This window comes from Cygnus olor, chromosome 8 (assembly GCF_009769625.2).
Source record: "Cygnus olor isolate bCygOlo1 chromosome 8, bCygOlo1.pri.v2, whole genome shotgun sequence".
NCBI classification, from domain to species: domain Eukaryota; kingdom Metazoa; phylum Chordata; class Aves; order Anseriformes; family Anatidae; genus Cygnus; species Cygnus olor.
Genome location: NC_049176.1, coordinates 19,446,779 through 19,466,525, shown reverse-complemented (window position 1 = coordinate 19,466,525; position 19,747 = coordinate 19,446,779). Strand labels below are relative to the sequence as shown.

Here is a 19,747-nt window from a genome sequence, read left to right as displayed (position 1 = left end):
AAAAGAAGGTATGTTATTTACCACAGATTCTCTAATTCAGACTATGATTTTCTATGCAATTAGCAGTTCTGCAAGTTTCCTGCAATGCTAGAAAGGCTGCAGCCCACTTCAAACTTTGAATTGCATTTCAAACCAGCAACAAGACTTTATAATTACACTTAAATATGATTGTTATGTAGTTGGACTTTCCAAGTGAATTGAAAAATGTTGTAAGAATTTGAGTTATGTGTGAACATCCAGAGCATATTTCTTGTTCTACTAGAGCTTCAGTAACCTGTTAAAATACCTACAGAAGTGCATCATCCCCAGTATATTTTGAGAAAGCAACAGAAAAGCAAAAATTCTTTGAATTTTAGAGATGATTTTGTTTTAATGTTTTAAAGCATTACTTATGGTAATCATTTTCAGTTGGTTTGCATTCACTTTTAATAGCTAGTTAGAAGGGCTCCAACTGAGCCTTTATTAAGCATGTTTTTGTTTGTAGTAAGATGTCTTCTGATTAATATTGCAACTGAAATTGCTTGAAAACTTTCAGTGTCTGCGATTGAATGTAGTTTTGAAGACAGGCTTTCACATCTGTTTTAAAAGAAAGGACACCAGTGATAGTCTGGTGAGGTTTTCTGGAGGGTGCAGATGAAAGAAGGAAAAGGGGAGGGACAGAAGGAGAAGTTTTATTTTCAGAATTTATTTTGAATGTCTCAGGCATGGTTAGTTTGATTTTTTGTCTTGTGTTCCAGACCACAGGTGTTTCCCATTAAGACAAGTGAACTGACTTTAACGGTATCCTGCAGAGCTGTGGGCACAGAATGCCTTCTGTGAACTGCCAATAATTATTTGTCCTGGCTTTGTTTCTGGAGGTTCTACTTAAATTGGTTCAAAAGCTGGTAATCTGTTTCATCCCTGATGATTAACCCCCTTAAAAAAAAAGGAGAAAAAGAAAAGTTAGTGTGCTTCTACATAATTGAGCAAAATAAAAGAGCTCTTGTAGTATCTTTGTTAAATTAGGGAATGATTTTTAAAGTGTGATAAAAGGAGACTTTGGAAGAGTACTCAATATGTAGTGCTATTAATAAGATAGCTCTACCAATTCCCTCAACAGTCTGTGCTGCAGACAATGGGACTGGTAATAAATTTAATCCTGATAGGACCTAAAACATTTACTATTTACAAATGATTAGATCTAAAATGTGCTGCCTGAAATATAAGCTCCAAGTAGTTACTTAAGTTATGATTAGATTTACAAACCTTATGCAGCCTGTCATCTCTCAGGCAAGGCCACATAGACATTTGTTCACTGATTTCATGGGTCTTTGGTTCATACCTTTTAAGAGCTTCAAAAACCTATATAAAGGTGTAAGTTCTTATGCTGCAATTTTTGTATCCAGGTTACAAAATGAAAAATCTTTCTTATTTTCATCACTCTCTGACCACAATCCCCGCAGTTTAAAATATCTTCTGAAAGCTTCAGTTCAGCAAAACACTCAAATGCTTTGCAATGTCAGGGGCCATGAGAAGTGCTGCTTCATAGTAACTATTCAGAACTTTCCAGGATAATTTTCAGAAGATCAAAGAGGACAAAGATTGATCTCCTTTATAAAATGCATGTTTATGTCTGTATAAAATGCTAAATTTTTAATTTAACTGCATTTGATATTTGCCTATGCCATCTCAAGTGACCATATAATTAAACTTGGAAGATGAAGTGCCATTGTGAGCTAGCCATTTAAAAATCCTGTTCACAATGTTCTCAGTTATACTTTCACTTGGGGCTTGGCATGATCTTGCACAGATAATGCACCTAACCAATAACCAACAATCATTCTGTCTTCTACTATAACATGGGCTACTGTGCACGGACATGCAAATTCCATTGTCATCTGTATGATTTGCAATGAATAGATTAAAGAGGGAAATTCAGCCAAATCCTGATCCTATTGACATTGAATTCAATAGGAAAATAGTTTGGAATAAAAATACTATTAGGTGATATCTATTGATATGTAAAAACTAATTCAGTCCACCTCTACTTTGATGTTTTTTTCCTAATAAATTTGAGTGCACTTCTATAGGCAGTGAAAAACAGAGTGTATTTTATCTTAAAATTAACTATTGTGCAGTCACTTAACTCATATATTTCATACTTTTGAGACTTTTAAGAAGTTCTGCAATAGCATAACTTCAGAAGAGTACAGCACAACAGAAGCTACAAGTGGTATTACCCTGTCAGTCTCCAGGGAACATCAAAAAAGTGGTTGACAAGTATATTGAGATTTAAAAAGCAAAACTCTTGATGACACATGATGAGTTGAAAATGTAAAATGACATAAAAAGATGGTTGCTTTGCTCTTTCTGTTCTACAATTAAAAAGACACGGGTTATGGTTATGCTGTGGTCAGTTTTCAGGAGTAAGATACTTTCAGCCACAGGCTCAGACATGGTGATAGGTCTTGCAAGCCCAAGGACATGTCTCCATGCTTTCAGCAATGAAAACATTTAGATAAGACACTGAGGCAAGACATGGACAGGGATAAAATATCACACTTACAGCTACTCTGAGCTGTACAGACACAGCCCAGGTGGGACAGGGTATCTTAGAGAGCCTGAGTTATCTGTCATCACACTAAGATATTGCTAATAAAGTTGCTGCTGGTACCACCAGTACTATTGGCTCTTGTTGTGAACTCTCAAACTCACAGATGCAGCAAGGTAAATGCCCAGATGTGTTTTCCCAGAAACATACATGTCATCATTCCTCTCCAGACCAGCATCTTTAAAAGTACTCCAGATACGTAAAGAGTTCCTAACCATCTCTGTCGGTACCATTTAATCATATGAATGTATTCCGCTGCCAAGATCCTCTTCAAAAAGGTGGAAGTAGTCTTTGAAGAACATACTGTGTGCAGTACCTACTTCACAGAAGAAGAAACATTTTAAACTAAGGATCAGACATTTTTTACAAAGACGTGAAACACAAATTAGAGAGTGCTATAAGGACATGACTATATATTATGTCCAATTATTAAATGCTTTTTCTGTCAGGTTGAGTGCACTTTTGTTGAATGATTTCATCCATTCCAGTCCATCCATCCATAATTTCATCATATTTGAAGTAGATTACAGTTAACACATTTTAAATTGATACCACAAAGGCAGCTAGTATCTGTATAAGGTAACAAGAACAGATTCCATCAAGCCACAAACATGCTGATATGAGCTCTGCAGCAAATAGTCCGTCTGTGTAGCCTAGGTACTTTTAAAAGCCACATCAGCTTCCACTTAGTCCAGGGTAAATATTGCTGTTCTAAGAGGAAAGGGTCAAACCCCTGATAGAGTCAGCTGTCATTCTAAATATAGTACAATTGTTTTGTTTTGGTTTGCTTTGTTTTGTTTTGATTTGTTTTGTTTTTAATCCTGATAGTAAAACAAAGTAAAAGGAAGAATAATGGAAGATGAGCAAAACAATGACTGGGATTTTAGAGGAAATCTACATTGCTATTTTAGTTTGGCTCATGAGGGAGCTTAGGAAGCAAACATCTCCCTCAGCCCCAGCCACTTTGCTTTGGTTCAGATTGCAGCATGGCCTCAGGGTGCAGGAACTGGATCTTTTTCATGTCAAATTCAAGTGAAAGGGACATTCCACGACTGCAGCGAATGTGACCCAGGTGTTCATTTGGTTTACAGGATCAGATTAGACATAGTCCAAAGCAGTTTCCTGAAGTGCATCAGGAGTTTTGTTCTCCAGCCCCTACCTACTATTGTTGACTGAGCTTTACTTACCTCTTTAACTCCTCCTGTTAATGACAAGTCAAACAATTGCCATATAAGTATTCTGATTTTCCTTTTCAGGGTTACAACTCCATTCAGCCCATGGGGAAAAAAAAAAAAAAAAGTTTCTGAAGCTAAGGAAGACAAAATATGATGTACCAATGGGTTAATAAATAGAAAGCAGAGTGATACCTACAGGAAGCTGGGTCTTCTGCTGGTGTAAATCAGCTTCCCTAGGTTGACTTTAGTGGAGTTATGCTGATTTACATTATCTGAGTATATAATGCAGTATATTCCAGTAATTCAGATGCTGATTTTAGCTAGAAGTATGCATATTATAAACACATGTTGGGGCCCTGAGGGTACTTCTGGTAATGTTATTGATTCTTTGAGAAAAGCATGCTGGGGTCACTATAGTTTGCGCACATGTACATTTGCATTATTGGAATTTAAGATAGCTCATCTGGAGCCGAATGTCTTTTTGTATCTTGAAAAGTGTCAATCACAAGTAACAAACTTCCAAGTAGTATCTAGCAGCTTGTGGTAATAACTGGTAAGTACAAGAGTAATAGAGAATGAAACACAGGGAAATTAAATTTAAATAGTTTTTACTACTATACACACTATTTTTATTACAGCAACAACATCTCCACAACCAAACATCACCTTTTGCTTCTGTTTTTCTATACATCTAAAACCAACTTAACATGTCTTTAAGCAACGTATCTGCAGAGTATTTATGTAGGGACCACAGGACAAGAGATTTAACTCCTCAATCAAAATACACTGAAGTCATTGAAATTTCTTTTAACTTCTCTGAGATTCAAATGACTCTTACAATAGTTTACTGCATTTAAACCACAGCCGAACAGCTTTAAAACTGACAAGGAGACTTCATCTTAGTGTTATAAATATGCCAATAAAACATTTTTAAAGAGTAGACTTATACCAGTGTTAAACAGATTTTAAATGCAGTTGCATTGTGTGAAAGATTATGTCAATAGTTATCTTTCTTCTCTTATAGGTCAGATTGATACTAAATACCTTCATGCTGATATGAATGTTCCTGCAATAGTGGTGGACCATTTTGTACCGTGCTTCTTACAGCCATTCAGGCTGTGGACTCAGCTATAGCAGAGTTCCAGTTTCAAGTTCCTGGGCACTACCACACCGCAACACAGAGACACCTGGAAATGGAGAAAACATGCTTAAGGGATTTATTTTTTTAAGATGAATACCTCATCTGAGTCCATAGGTTAGGGAGCATATTTTAAAAACTTGGGGGGAATCAGTCACTCTGGTAGAAGAGTTATTTAACATAACTTTATCATTATTCTCTTATCAAAAGATCAGGAGAATGATGAAATAACTCATAGTATGATTCAAACCCCAAGTAAGAAGTCTGATATAAAATTAACAGAATAACTAGTGCAGTTTTGCTATCATGCAAAGTTTCTTTCACTTTAAGTGACTGATTTCCAAAGGGCTTTCTTCTCTTAAAAGTTGGTAGTGACATTATAGTTATTTCATTTAACTATTCATCAGCAACTGGCAAATTTCAAAGTGACACTTACTTTGGCTCCTATTGATCACATTCTTTTCACAGCTGTTACTTGAATTTCCTTTACAGATTTTATTAAATTTATATGAACATTGAATCTGTGTCAAATATGACCTAGGAATGACCCTAAACATAATGAAAATCAAAACCATTTCCCTGTTTTCATTACTACATTTTAACCAATTACTTCAAAATGAGCTCCCTCCCAATATTTTTTTTTTCAAAGTGAAAAAAAAATATTTATGTGCCATAAATGATGAAATGGACACACAGTGAAAATGAAAAGGGCATACAGTGCCAATAGTAAACAGAAAGCAGACAGCATATTAATTTTTTCCCCAGTAATATTTTTCAAGTGCTTTTTTATTGATTATATATCTTATGGGGAAAATTTTTACTTGTTGCATATCATTATATAAATTGAGTATATGGCTTATAGATTTTAAATAAGCTAGCAGAGTAGAGGAAACCAGAAAAGAACTGCACAGGGGGAAAGGGAGATTTGCAGAAACATGCATATTTCCAGAGCCAAACATTTGAAGGAGTGATTTTTATAGTTCAGCTGGGACAATACTGGTCTGTACACTTCCTTTGGTGTTTTTTTAATCTTCTAGATTTACATTCTCAAACAAAATATTTATAAATGGAATCCCATTTGTATGGTTTGAAAAAGAAATGTGCTAAGAGCTCAGTTACCAGAGAACAGTGTAATGAGTTCAGAAAATGTATGCTTGAAATTTATTTTAGGTTTGTAAATTTTAAGAGATTTTTACCTTCTGGGAGTAATATGAGCACTTTCATAATAGCCCTCTGAATTAAAAGGAGAAAAAGGCTGCAGATTTAAATTATACAATCCAATAGAAAAAGTGTTCTTATAGGAGTCTGTCAGATGATGTCTTGAATCGATGGACACAGTCATAAATATCCAAATAATAGATCAACTTGTAAAGTTTTTTATCTAACACTAAATATGTGTTGGTTGTCTTGTTTGTTTGTTTGTTTTGTTTTGTTTTGTTTTCTTAAATCATTCACCAATCTAGTTTTGTACTTGGATGATATTCTCAATAACATTTCCATATGACTGATCAAGACAACCAAAACCAGTTACCCATCTGTCTCTGGCTTTATAAGCGGGTTTATCATGTGCAAACATGAAGCAAACATGAAGCAAGATAGATGAAGAGCAGAATAATGGTGCAATTTATTCCACATCTAATATCCTTAGAGTAGGGTAAGGTTGGTTACCTGCAAGTAATATAATAACAGCACGGGGAGGTAAAATAATCTGAATTAATCTGTTTTAGCTTTCCTGGTGGAGCCCTCCATCTGGTCACTCTTATTCAGAACAAAAACACGTGTGTCCCATATAATCACTTTCAGAATGACCACGTGGAGAGCTGCACTGGCACGGTTAGATTGGTATAACTTCCCTATACAGAAGAGTAAGTGAATGTGACAGTAATGAACAAGGGGAAACTCTGTAATAAGAACCCCAGTGATTTTCTTGAAGTTACACAGAATTTCTTTAGTTAAACAGGAATTTCAGTCCCCAGCCAAGGACTTAACAAGAAAGTTACCCTGCTTTCTTTCCCAAGTTAGTACAGCACCCAAAGCTCATGCTTAAATGATCTGACTCGACACAACTCCTATTAAAGCAAGGGCTGGTCTCAACTACCATACTTTCTCTAGGCAGAATTCATGCAGGCATGCCAGAGCTGGCTTTAAATCAATTGGGTACACTGTGGTCAATTACCATCAGTCCAGAACTCAGACTAAGCCGCAGCCTGTTGTCCCCAGTTCTCCAAGAGCTGAAAATACCCTTCCATCATCAGCCTTTGCTAAACTCAGCTGAAGTACCATGCTGGCAGCTCCTGAGATAACTAATTTAAAACTTCTTCAGATATAGCATACAACCAGCCTTTGCTACAATTCAATAAAAATTCATTTAGCTTAAGCACATGCTTAAAATGAAACAGGCATACAATATTTGCAATTAATTTAGATGTAAAGATCTTAGTTTGTGTCATGAGCTCAATAAACAGCAATTAGGTGGTGTTTGCCTGGAGTAGGAAGAATCTCCTAGAAGGACAGTAATTAGAAAGAGCTGAAAAACGTCCACAACTGTAGTTACAAGGATTGTTTAATCTACAGTTGCATATTCCTAAAATTGGGAAGCAAGTTTAAACCCAAAGATTTGGCATTATCTTGTAATAGTTTGCAATCTGTTTTATACCTTTCATCAGCTGAAAAGAGAAAACCTGAAGGATTCAAATGGAAAAACAACGAAAACAACAACAACAAAAACTATACATGAGAACAACCTGTTTGAGGATAAAATGGAATATTCCAAATACAGGGTCAGCTATCTCTTTTGGGGAACAAACTTCAGGCATATGCTAGTAAAAATCTGTTTGCAAATTTTGGACTTTGAAAAAAAACAGAACAGATTAAACATACAAGTGATAATTTCTAGTGTGACTCTTTGTGAGAAAAAAAAAAAAAAAAGGCAGAATTTTGCACAACTTGTAGGTGTTGTATTTGCCCATGGGGAGACCAGCAGTTGAGAGAGAATTACAGTAGTCAAGCTCAAAAAAATTCCAGCTGAGCTGTTTGCTGCTCTTGGCATTTTAGGTTCATTGGAAATGTTTCATACATCATCACCAATAATGACTGCAACAGAAAACAAGTTCATATTAGAAGCCTTGCTAATGACTTTGCTGTTGCTGAAAAATAAGGGAAAACTGATTTTCTTAAACTGGCATAGGCAAAGCTGGACAGAGCAAAAGAAAATGAAAAATCAACAAATGAATAAATTAATTTTTAAAATGCTGAGTTTACAGTTCTTTAATATATACTGTTTTAATTTATATTAAGAAAACGGTATATTCAGAAAATATCTGAATAGTATAGAATGAGTTCCTACAGACAAAAGCTAACATTCCTCCAATCATCCTTGTAAGGATATCTGTCCCTTTAAGGCTTTGGCTGGAATTACATACCACTGAAGCCTTCTGACAAACATTTTGCCAATCAGCTGGATATGTGTTAATCAGCCTTAGTACAAGCATTGCTTCACTCTTTCACACAGTTTCTTTCCTCTGATGTTTGTTAGCTAACCTGTTGTTTAATTAAGGACTTGTCTTAGTTATAAGTTCAGACACTGACTTCTCATTAATCACTAACTAACATAATACAAATCTCTAATCATTCAGTCTTGATTCTTTGTCATCAAAGGACCTCGCTCTGTTATGATAATGAGTTTTTAATAACTTGAAGCTCTAACACCAAGGCTAAGCTGAAGACCACTCGAATGGTCCCAGAACTGTCATATGATAGGAGCATTGGGTCTCATTAGTAATTGAATTACCATTAACATTTGTATTTGTATTTATTACTTTTGTTCATTCAGAATACCACATTTTTTTTTCAATGGGGCAGCAAGCATTTTAAGCCAGTTACACATCCAAAATTTCCTGCATTTTCAGATGAGAGAATTGGGCTTAATTTCCAGACCTGGGCTGAAATCAACTATAGCATGTCCAGGATTTTAGCGCAGATATTTTGCTTCTGATTCTCCTGAGAAGCTTGCATTAAAAAAAAAAAAAAAAAAAGTAAATTTTTTTATAAGCGGGTAGAAGAATTATTGCCTGTAAGGGTAATCCTATCTCTTTGACATAGTACAAAAATGCCCTACCTCCTTTTGAATGCAGGCTTGTAAATCACAGAGGCTTTTAATATTCTTTCATAGTATTTCTGATATTTTGATTTCAGTAACTTACTCAAAATACAAGGTATTTGCTGATGCCAACGTAAAAATAAAACACAGAGATATAGGAGCAAGACATAGAGTTGCTCAGAACAGTAAAAATACATCCTGCATAGTAAACCTTAAATGCTGTAGCTATCCATAAGCTATGAAACCTAGTTCCAAGGCAAGTGTTAATATCGCTGGAGCTGTTACAGAATATAGACCAGAAAGAGTCTGCGATACAGGATAATGTGAAAGTATATCATTTGGATGAGCTAATACTGTATTTATAGTCCGGAATTGCTGTGGCCCTGCAACCATGGTTGATAACTGAGAATGATCAGTCCTTTTTGACACTGTGATCTTTCAGACAAAGACTTATCTAATCGTTATGCTACTTTTACTCCTAAATTTCCCTTAAATAAAGAAGGTATTTTGGAGTGCTGATATATGTTAGTGTGTTAGAAAATGTCAAACTATTTTGCTGATGTAAAACTATTATTTTGCTGATTTAATTCACAAAAGTAAGATAAAGATAAGGAAATGCTTCCTAAGGCTGTAGGACAATGAAAGCTCAAGTTTATACAGGTGGTGTTAGCAAATGACACATTTTCAATCTATCTTGTGAAACAGTACTGGTAAAGGATGAATATTACACGTTTCTTAGCAGAACAGATTTGGAATGTCAGAATTGAAGGTCAGTTACTCTTTCCATTAAAAAAACTCATAATGTAGGAATTTATATATATAGGCTGTGTTTTAGTTTTCATTGATCTACAATTTTGCAATCAAATTCTTTGAGATGCTGCAACATTTGGGGAGTTTGTAATTATTCAGTCTATCTTTCTCAGGATGTGAAACAGTTTGAATACAAGGCTGATCATCTGAAAGCACTGTTTGAAGGCTTTCAACAATATAGTCCATCCCCACAAAATTTATGTAATCAGGGGATCTGCTGGCTCTGTTTCCAATTTATAAATACATATATATATATATATGAGACATATATGGAGCAGAATAATGTTTCTCTATATGAAACACCTGCCTATGTCAAGTAGTGCTTTTCACTACATGTTAACCTAACAGATGAATGGGAAGAGTCATGACTACATTCACTGAACAGAAGTAGCGGTCCATAATCATTTGAATCAGGAGAGAAAAGCTGGAAATAATGACTGCAGAAGCTCAAATTATTTCTTACACATTAAAGGCAGATAAGAGTGAACAGATCTCTTTTCTTGCCAAAGCCATGAGATGAATGTAGGTTCTCATCCTACAAGCCATGTGCAGAAGATTACTGTGGACGGAATTAACAGCACAGCCACAGGGGAACTGCCAAGAGAAGGATGCTTTGGTAGAATGAGACTTGGGGCTTAAAGGCCACGGCTCTTAACTCTGAGTGACTACAGAATTTGACCATAAGCTATTGCAATGAGGGTAATGTAGTAGATAGGCTAACAACTAACACTCAATGTTATGCTTTGTTGATGGTAAGGAAAACTTTGAGCTAGATGCATATATAATTTTTACATAACATAAAAAGCTTTAGGCACCTTTAAAAAGTTTTATAACAAAGTATAACTTTTTAAACCTTCAGACAGTTCTGTAGACAGAGGTGCAATAACTATCTTTACACTACAATTCTCCTAGCTATGTTTAACTTCTTTTACTGGACAAAATATCCCATTCTTATGTGAACACAAGAGATCCTGATCTAGTGGATGGCATCCCGGCCCACAACAAGAGGGTTGGAACTTGAAGATCTTTACGGTCCTTTTCAACCCAAGTGATTTCAATACGTTTAATGAATGACTTTGTTCACTCCTACATCTATTGGCATCTACTCTTCTTGTTGTAAAATTATAGTATAAACGGAAGAAGGGGATTGAACTGAAGTATTAGATGAACTTTTTCATGGGATGTTTTGTTGGCTTCAGTTGCCTCTCTTTATACCATTATGTTTGGGAAACTTGATTCATATTATCGCAGAGAATATTTGTTCCCTTTCAATGGGGTTCAGACAGAGGTTATGTATTCTCTTAAGTGCAATAAATGTCATGATGCTTTTGGGTAGTTTTCCATTGTATGTGGTCCTGTCCACCTCTTGCCAAGTTTGGACTGTAAAGTCAAGATTTTTGGACAAGGTTACTGGGAGGAGATGGACTAGATCACTCTCTTCTGCTGTGTGTTTTAGGAAATCAGTTCTAAGATTTTATTTTATTTTTTTTAAAGGCTATAGTAAGGTAATCTCTCTAGTACATTTTTTAGCTAGAAAACATAGTCTCAAAGTATGACAGATTTTTCATTTTGCCGTTGTAGTTCCTTTACCTACCTCAAACACTTTTAACAAAAGACTGAATGTCACAGATCAAGACTAACATATTCAGTTATTTGCAAGAAGATTGTTTTAAAAATGAAGAATGTATGTATTGCTTGTCACTTCTAAAGAGGACTGAAAATTAATTCAGTTGTGTTTCTTACACAGATTGGAGTAAAGGTTTTATCCAAAGTAATAGTTTTGTTGATTTTGGAGTATAACAATGCTTTTCTCTCTTTATTTATGGATGAAAAGTAGCTATTCTGCTTATCAGTGTGCACAGATCTGCTGACTTCACATTCCCATCATAAATTAACAATAGCTCTGATTTTTCTTTACTTCAAAATTTAGTCTGTAGTAAAATGATATGGCTATGTGTCACTGATCAGACACAATATAATTATGTCTAAATTCCCACTCTTGAGATTTTAATGAAAAATCTTTCTTAATCTGTTCTATTTTGTACTAAAATATTTCCCTAATGATTGCAGCACATGCAAAATGCAGTGTAGATACACACCTATCCAGTTGTTTACCCATGAATGATGTAATGATCTTGATAGTATTTACAAAATATGATGCAGGAAGTTTGTTTAATCCAGACTAAACAGAAACAAGGAGTCCCATCTTACTTCCATATACATAAAAACATGCACAGATGTAGACTAACTTGAGAGAGTACACACCAGAGAAATGGCTTTTTGCCTTGTTACATTTTAGGTGGTATTAGGATTGAGTTACAATATTAGTTGTTAATGGTCTCTACCTCATGAAAGCATGTTCATAAAAGAAGTTTAATGTTCATCATACTCACCAAAACATACACAGCATATGGAAATATACATTCAAAATATGAAAACACAATGAGAACATAATGTAGTAATGTGAAAATGTCTGAAAACAATTAGAACACTAGCAATGAGGAAAAAAGTTGTAGTAATTCCTGTCTCAGCATGTCCAGTGAGAACTTTTTGGTTAGTATTTGAAGACCCACTCACATATCTGTGTGCAACATTCTGTTCATAATCTACTGCTAACATGTTTAGAAGAAGTTTTGTGTAGGCATGTCTTTATACCTGTCTGCCAAACATCTGAACAGCCCAGATGCCAAACATCACAGTATGCCCACATGAAATTATACCATAAACATTTAATTAGGTTTTTAATGATTTTATACATCACTAAAACACTGCTTATATGTCTTTGAAAAAAGTCCTTCCATTCTGAAAGTCCATATAACAGAAAATCCCATATAAGTTGTGGTTTAGTTTAGTTAAGTGTTAACGTCCCATTTTGTTCTTCTACCCTTTGCTTTCTCCAACTTCATTCATCCTTTATCATCCAAATCCCTAGCTCTGCTTCAGACAACTGTTTTGATTCCCATTGCCTCCAACATGCTCCCCCCCTGTTCTGGGCATCTTCTTCAAGAACAGGAAAACCAAACAGCTCTTAGCTCTGCTGACTTGGAAAACAGCAAGTAGCTAAAGGCCTTCCTTCTAGTGAACCTTGCTGAAAAGGTCTGTGCTTTTTTATCCTTTATGTATTTTGATTAAGATGTTCTAAGCAGCCACGTGGCCACACAAGACTAGCAACAACAGGGAATTTATTAGGTACTACTAACTATGATCTCAGTTTCAGGTAATCAGAAAACAGTGCAGTCATAGTTCTCCTGCTATTAAAATCCTGGTCACAGCAAATGATTGGTGGAAGGAAGGGCAGCAATTTAGGTGAAGGGGAATGAAAGAAAAAAAAGTCATAAAGCAGAAACAAGAACCTAAATCTAATACTCCATCTGGAAATTTATTTCAAAAATCCTACTACACAAACACTGATGCTTTTTGACACTTTCTGACAGAGCACTTTAAAAGGAAGTGTGTTCTTTTTCCTTTCTTTGCTTATCTGAAGTAATATTCACTTTCTTATAATATCAATGGTGAATAATCACATACTTCCAAATATTTTTAATTTAAATTCATACTTCCAAATCACAGTTTCACAGTTATTTATAAAAAAAGAGACTTATGTTACCACTATCACGTTCTTATACAGGGCTTGCATACATAAAGATAGTGGAGAAGTTAATACCAAATGATCTCAGTATAAACTTAGAATGTAATAGCAATAACTCCTTACTTGGACCTTATTATTCCACAGCAAAGGTGCCTTTTGGTGGATTAGGGAAGTCTGCTTCTAAAATCCACACAAAAAAGTAAAGAAGAATAGCCTTGGATGAATAACTGTTCCACACTGGCCCTGCTGTACTTTTCCTTACATTGGCAAACCCTGAGAAGTTTGATCTATGCTACTGTAACACAGGATATTAGCAAACATGGTATTCACCAGCAATGCGGCCTGACAACATAACAGTATTGCATTAAATGCATTTAGAAAGGAATTAATTATTTAAAAAAAAAAAAAAAGATTTTATAATGGTTGTTGTAACCTCAAATGTGTGTGCCTTTAAAAATCTGTCTTAAAAAGGTCTACTGCTGGTTCATCTAAAGAAGCCATAATGTTGTAAAAATGCTACTGAATTAGTCTGCAGAGTGAATAAAGATGAATATAGCCCTTGTGGAACACTATCACATGAAAAGGGGTCTACACCTCATAAATATACATATATTCTACACACTCAGTACAACAGCGTCCTTGAGAGTGATACTTTTACTGCGTTATTAGCAGGTGTTTTGCATGAAAACTGAACATCATAGGCATTAAAGTAATTGGATGCCAAGCAATCTCATATTATGGAGAATACTCTCCCAGGAAAACTTACATGCACATCCACACCTAATGATGAGCTCTTTTTAACATTTTGTTGCATTCAAAGCATTCAAGTCACATGCAGTATAACTGTCCCGTGTGATGAACTTAGTGACTTCCATACTCCTGCTTCTTCCTGATGTCATCTGGAGCTGGTAGTTTTTGACTTTAGTCCTAGCTTGGAATCCACGTCTGTCCCTATACATACATAGTATTATCCAACTCCAGTTGTACCCATACTACCTCAGTTACTGCAAAACTTGCAAGAAGGCACCACGCTTATCATTAAAAGTTTCAAATACATTTTATAAACTCATAAAAGATCTATGGGAATGGGACTCAATGTTTACTAATATCTGAATCTTTTAAAGGCAGATTGACAATGATGTCAAAAAAGAGTGGTCACATTGAAGCTTTTCCTGCAAAGTAGACTTTAACATATTTCTATGTGTATCTTTCACTGTGGGACCATGCTGCAACCTTTCCACTCACAGAAACACTACAGTGACTTTAACTCCTCTTAGTCTATTTGTTTTCATAGAAGTTGTAACGATTTTACTTTTTTATTCACATTTCTTTTTTTTTTAAAGTGCTTGAAACTGGCTAGTGATTAAAAAAGTTAGTACAGGATCATACATAGATGTATATCAAGTGATTGTGGATCCATAGAAAAAGAGAATTAGAGCAAATAAAAAGTAAAGGCCTTCAATATATAGATGTACTCAATGGAGAAACATAGTCTACTTTTCCACATGCAGATTTTAACTTTCCATTTTGAGGGAAAAAGCATGTAATTTTTAGGAGACTAATGATAGATCTCTAGAAAAGAAATAGATCTCATCTTGAAATAGAAGCAGATAGCCTTGGCAGAAGAATATTTGTTTCTTCTGGCTGTACTTACATTAAGCAGAAAATGTTTCAAGTCATCACAAGAATTAGATTACTCCCTAACAATCTCTTAGTATTAACAGAGACTTAAAATGTAAGAACTGAGAGAAAAAGAAGGAGCATTAATGAAGATGTTAGTAAAACAAGTTCATTAGGAAAGACAATGAAATAAGGATGGGGAAGGAAGTAGCTTGGAAAATCTCAAGTTCCACTTCTCAAAGTCAAAAAGAAACAAAATAAAAAGTTAAGAATGATGGAAAAGCCATGGTGTTGAAGATGATTGATAGAAAGTTTATCTGTACAGGAATAAAGAATTGAGCAATAATGTACAGGTAAAACTATGGCTGGAGAAGTGAACTGCTTCAGGAAGACAAGTTTTGGAACACGGAGAGTTCTGACTGCAAAAACTGGCCCAGCGCTGAACGGAAAGGAATAGAAGGGAATGTATGAGATTTCTGAGTGAGGACTGATAGACACGCACAAGACCAGATTTTCAGCTGCTATAAATCCAGGGAAGTTCAAATATATTTTAGGCCAGCTCATAGCAGCTGGAGCTCCAACAGCACAGCTAGCAAAGAGGTTCATTCACACTAGGAATCCACCGTTACCACCTGCAGTGGCAGGTAGCTGAATACATGACAACAGTCTTCATCCAGGGAGAATAAATATGACAAGTGCCTAAGTGTAAAGAAACTATTCTTCCACACTGAGTTTCATGAAGCACTTTTCAGCTGAGAACCCAGGCCATTACTCTTAATTGCATATAACATAGAATTTTGTAAATAAACCATCTAACAGTTTTCAAAATCCATATCCCCTGAAGTTTAAAACAGAAATATGCTTGACTTACTGAATCATTAAAGAAAGCTTTTGAAAAATTAAGCTAGGTTTTATTTATATAGTACCATAACTGCAGTCTGGATTTTATTGCAATAAAATACACTAAACATAAAACCAAATCCCTGTCCAGAAGAACTCACGATATAAATAACAAATACAATAACTGGTGAAACATACCAATTTTTCATGCTTAGATATTTCAGAAAAACAGCCAAAAGTAATTTTATAAACTTTACAAAACAATCCACCTCTGGGATTAAGAACAAGCATGAGAAATTTAAGCTAAAAGAATAATTGTTTCAGATAGTTAGTGGCAGCTGAAAATAGAAACCAATAATGGAAGTGCCTTGTCGACCATAACTTTTATAATGGTAGCATAACGCTATAATGAGAAAACAGCTAATTGTTTCTTTGTTTATTTGTTTCTTACAAAGTCTGTAAAAAGACGGATAAAAGACAGAAATCCAGCTTCTCGCCTTACATATTCTATTTTAAATAATGCTGTTGGAAAATATTACAAAATACACCTAAGATTTATTTCAAGCAGTCAGCTTTAGTAATTCTAAGAAATATTTCCTGCCCTATGTCAGATAGCCCAAGCTTTCAAATCACCATGCTGAATTTAACTCAATTTTTAACTTGTTTTCTGTAGGTTAGTGATTTAATCATGTAAGTACTCATTAATGAAGAAGGCCAAAGTGATGAAATCATAGCACCCAGCATCCTAAAGGACAAGTTCTCAATGCTTCCTGGATCTGGTCTCCTTAAACTCCCTTGGTGACTATGTTTCTCCATGTTTTAACCAGTTACAAGAACTTACATAGGAAAGATGACCTCTTAGCAAGTTAGCCATCCATATTGTACTGTTAGCACAAGACCACTTGTAAGCACAATGACAAGGTAGATTTTCTTTCCGAAATGAACTATTTATTTTCTGATTTTACTATGGTTTATTCTTCAGTGTTAAGGTTGCTTTAACTGTACTATTTCTGCATAAAATCTACACTTACAGTCTGTCATAAATCTGTGTACATTCTGTTCTGTAAAGGCTAAAATCAACCTCTTTCTGCCATGCTAACTTTCCTCCTTCATTTTTGCAACCAGCTTAAAGTAAGACATATAGACACACAATTTCCATATAGGCTTTTTTCATATTTCATTTCATATTTCATTTCATATTTCATTTTTTCTAATTTCCATAGGCTTTTAATGTCCCCTTTTTCTTTGTACTTGAAACATGAATGCTTTTTAAAGTCTTGCAGATTTTGAAGGAATATGCATTATGTTATTGTTGTCCTGGTCTAGAGCCTGTCACCTGCTGTGCATGGGATCAAATGCCAGGGGTAGGCTGTGGAGAAATGCCACAGCTGTGGGATGGGTTACCCTGAGCACCAAATCCATGGACCAGCTGGCTTCAGGGGACATGGGATCGTGGCACCACAGTTCTCTGTATTTGTTCAAGTAGTGATGTACGTTCATGGACGACATAATTCTTCAGTAGTATAAGTGTTGTTGAAAAATACAAACCAAAATCACATTCCAAGAATAATTATTGTGCACAAATATATTTCCTAATTTGGATGAAAGCGTGGATTTCTTTATCATTTTACAAAAATACCTTAAGAATGGAAAGCCCTTTGAAAATACTTTTTTTTTTTTTTTTTTTCAGTAACTAAGTTTAAATAAGGTGCTGTATACTTACAAAAATATCTACAGAAAATAAAAGGACCACACTCCGGAGATATACTTGCAATAAAGCAATAGGTCTTATAAAAATAAAAGAAATTTCAAAAAAGCATATCTACATTAAAATATTGGTTGGATTTCAGTTTTTATGGCAAACAGATCTTAGTGGATTTCTTTACTGCTCCTAAACTAAAAAGAGTGAAAGAAGGACTGTATCACCTATAATGCTATCTATATAAATTTCTGTTAGCTATAACTAAACTTAAAGTTCTTTACCAAAGAAATATATTAGACTTCAGAAAAAAAAAAAATATATATATATATACATGCATCTACTGTGGCACTTTAAATCCTGTATCCAATTTAGTTTCTTAAACCTTATCCTGTTCTAACTCACTGTGAGATTCTTCAGACTCAGCTCTTGAGGCAGTCTTCCATTTGTACAGAATCTAACTCAACATGATTATCTGTTGCCTTTAGGGCCTCATAGAATAATAACAAAAACAACAAAAATATTAGCAACATTGACAATCAATCTGAAATGTAAGGTAGGATATATAAAGTGATTCTAAAATGGTTTTGACACCTGGTTGTAAGAAACAATGTTTTCAAAGTATTATTGTACATCAGCTGATGCATATATTTTTCCATCTATATTCTATTTCTGTACTGCAGTGGGCAGTCACAAACACTTCTTCTCACCAGCTTCCCAGTTGAAATAAAATTTCAGAGAAAACATTTCTTTAGGGAAAAAAATAAAGATACAATGTTGAATGTACAATTACATAAAGTTCATAGGGAAATTGGTCTGATGAGACTTGCTTGAAGAGTGGCTACTCATTTTATGTACATCTTTTAGCTTTTAACCATACTTCTAGATTTTAACCAGTAAATTTCACAAAGAAAGGTGTGATCCTATAGGTGTGAAGAACTATGTGCACAAAGTCAAAGAACAACAAGTTGTCAATACTAGAATCATAATAGCTGCTTCTTACTGGCAAATTACATCTGCCTAGCAACAGCAGTGAATTGTAAAAGTAAAATATAGCACGTTAATATGATGAAGTTTATGTTTCCACCATATCGAACATCTTCATTAACACTTTTTCACTGTGTGTATCCAAAGGAAAAAAGCAATTAGAAGATTTCAGATTTTATGTTAGAGCAGGGAGTATTTGATCAATGGTTTTATTCATAGAATAATGGAGATTTATCTTAGCACAAACAATTTAAGAATTTTATGTTAAATTCAGTTCATATTTTATCTAAAAATAGTAATTAGTTAGACATTTATGTTTTGTTTCAAAAGGTATTTAAAGGTTTTTTTTGTCGTAAAAATGCAAATTGAACATGATATTGCATTCAAACCATTTTCTCTGTTTTTCATTTCAAATGGAAATCTGGGAAAATGTTTTGTTTTAAATGTACAGTTCGGCCAGCAAAGTGAAAAAAATCAATTATTCACACAACTCTATTTACTAATACTCTGTGTGGAGGAGTAGATTGGATGACTAATCTTGTTTGTTCCCACATGCCGCCTCCACTTGCTTATATATCTGCTGAGAAATTGCAACCTTGAGCTTCCAAAGTCTCACAGGTTTTGATTGGACTGTCTTACAGTAGCAGTATGGACTATGTAGAGAATGTGGCTGTACTAAAATGAATGCATGCTTTTCTCACATGCTGTAAACACTGTTAGAAAGGGGGGTTTCCATAGTAATGAAGATGAGCATTTAGAAAGACACATCACTATTTCTGAGGAAAAGCATAAATTTGACTTGTATAAGTCTCTTTAGTTTTGTTGAAAACCAGTTTCCTCCACAAATATTTATCATAATTAAATATTATGAATGCATATACAATGTAGTGATTTTTGAGGGGATGAAAATTCCTATTTACGCAATGTATTCATAAGTTCACACAGACATGAACATTGTATTGCAAGAAAAAACAAACAAACAAACAAAAAGGAACAAAGAAATCCAGCAGTACCTCAGGAGCATGGAAACAGATTTGAGGTAAATGTTTGGGAGGTAATATAGTGCACCAGCTCAGTGAAACACCAAACAGACAGAGTAACTAAATAGTAACACAAATGTGAAAGCTATATAGAATTGTTCAAATTAATCAATAAACTTTATGAAATATAAAATAGTTATTAGAGATCCAGATGTGATCT

The 19,747-nt window shown here is 34.7% G+C and overlaps 1 long non-coding RNA gene across 7 annotated transcripts in view; it reads right to left on the bottom strand.

Moving 5' to 3' along the window:
• Positions 1-341: 341 nt before the first annotated feature.
• LOC121074145 overlaps positions 342-19,747 on the bottom strand; it is a 34,989-nt gene continuing 15,583 nt past the window's right edge. For 2 of the 7 annotated variants that reach the window (XR_005822162.1, XR_005822161.1), the window contains exons 3-6: positions 4,810-4,952; positions 3,778-3,854; positions 2,695-2,906; positions 343-915 (exon numbers count right to left, since the gene is read on the bottom strand). This is a non-coding gene — a long non-coding RNA (uncharacterized LOC121074145). Of the gene's footprint in view, positions 916-2,694; positions 2,910-3,777; positions 3,900-4,809; positions 4,953-19,747 lie in introns of all 7 variants that reach the window. The other 5 variants (XR_005822163.1, XR_005822160.1, XR_005822164.1 and 2 more) reach the window with 5 other exon arrangements.